This window comes from Pongo pygmaeus, chromosome 8, assembly GCF_028885625.2.
Source record: "Pongo pygmaeus isolate AG05252 chromosome 8, NHGRI_mPonPyg2-v2.0_pri, whole genome shotgun sequence".
NCBI lineage: Eukaryota > Metazoa > Chordata > Mammalia > Primates > Hominidae > Pongo > Pongo pygmaeus.
In genome coordinates this window covers 27,250,726-27,252,797 of record NC_072381.2, presented here as the reverse complement: position 1 = coordinate 27,252,797, position 2,072 = coordinate 27,250,726, and positions in this window count along the sequence as shown.

Below are 2,072 nucleotides of genomic sequence, written 5' to 3'. Positions count from 1 at the left end.
GACTGCTGTGATTGCACAATTTCTTAAGTTTAGCAAAAAAAAAAAAAATCTATTCTTGAATGAACTTTATGGTAAGTAAATTGTATGTCAATAAAGCTGTTAAAAATTACACACCAGAGAGAAAGAAGGAAGTGGGGCATCAAGTGACAGGCTTACTGTCATCTAGGAAATGTTCGGTCAACCAGAACTCAAGCATAGCTGGTCTAACTCTGGACTCATGCACAGCTGTTGCTCCAGAGAAAGGAGCTACACGGAAATAAAAAGATTCCGTGAGGGAAACAAGGATCAGACTTTACTCAGCTGTCTCCTGCTTAGATGTTTATTTCTTCATGTCTGTGTAATTCTTCAACTCCACATCCCTGCTATACATTGTTACATAAACATGTGCAACCAATATTTTATATATTTCCATTTACAGATCAATTAAATATATAAGAATATATGGAAGTGTACATTTAAAAAATAAAAGAACTATCATTATAAACTCTTATTATACCATTGTTCTTCATGGAAATTGATTTCTTCCCTTCTTTGAGAGCACACAGTTTAGAATTTACTATTTCTCTAAAATCACAGAAGCAAAGCTGCAGCCATGAACCCACTTCATTTCTTTCATTTTGCCTTTCATCCAGTCTATCCGAACCAGGTAATCCAAATACTAAGGATGGCCACCGCATGGCATTTAAAAATATTTTAGACTTCTTCCTCTCAACTGCCGGGACTGCGCACATTCTGAGCTGGCCTGGAAGTTCTGTATGATTGCCCAAACGGGCATAAATGGGTGGCAATGAAATGAACCCCAAAGAGCTCACCCACTTCACTGTAAGAACTAAACTTGCTTTTATGTCTACAATAATGTCCCAAGTTCAAGAAGCAATTTCATTCCATAACCTAACATGGAATGTTAGTGTCATCATTCTTTCATGGACCGGAACCAGCCACCCTGATACACACATATGCTCTCTATACAAGTCCTAAGGCGGAAGCACTCAAAGGCTCAGATCCTTCTGCCTTAACTTCTTTCATCTTGCTAGAACCTGAACTGCAAAAAGAATTACCTTCCTTTTTTGTTGTTTTTTGTTTGTTTGTTTCTTTGTTTGGAGACAGGGTCTCGTTCTGTCACCCACACTGGAGTGCACTGGCACAATCATGGCTCACTGCAGCCTCGACCTCCCAGGCCCAAGTGATCTTCCCACCTCAGCCTCCCAAGTAGCTGGAACTACAGGCACGTGACACGACTCCCAACTAATTTTTAAATTTTTCATAGAGAGGGGCATCCCCCTATGTTGCCCAGGCTAGTCCTGAACTCCTGCACTCAAGCAATCCTCCCGCCTCAGGCTCCAAATTGCTGGGATTATAGGCATGAGCCACCAGGCCCAGCCCTGTTTTCTCCCTTCTCCAAGCCAAGTGTGAAGTCAACACAGTAAACTGAAAATTAAAGCCAGGTATGGTGGCTCACACTTGCAATTCCAACATTTTGGAGATGGAAGTAGAAGAATGGCTTGAGCTTAGGAATTCGAGGCCAGCCTGGGCAACATAGTGAGACCTCATCTCTACTAAAAGTACAAAAACATTAGCCAGGCATAGTGGCACATGCCTCTAGTCCCAGCTACTCAAGAGGCTGAGATGGGAGGATCACTTGGGCCTGGGAGGTCGAGGCTGTAGTGAGCAGTGATTGCACCACTGCACTCCACCCTGGAAGACAGAGTGAAACTCTGGCTCAAAAAAAAAAAAAAAAAAAGGAAAAGAAAATCAATACATAGAAGTGATTGATTTTTACAGCTTTAATTTACTGTATGACTATTACAGCCCAGTGATTGACTTCTACAGCTCTAATTTACTGTATGAGTATCATGGCCCAGGCTATAATAAGATGCTTTATACATACATTGCTCACATTATAAGATCCTTGCAAGGCTGGGTGTAGTGGCTCATGTCTGTAATCCCAGCACTTTGGGAGGCCAAGGCAGGCAGATCACCTGAGGTCAGGAGTTTGAGACCAGCCTTGCCAACATGGTGAAACCCCATCTCTAATAATAATACAAAAATTAGATAGGCTTGGTGGCAGTCGC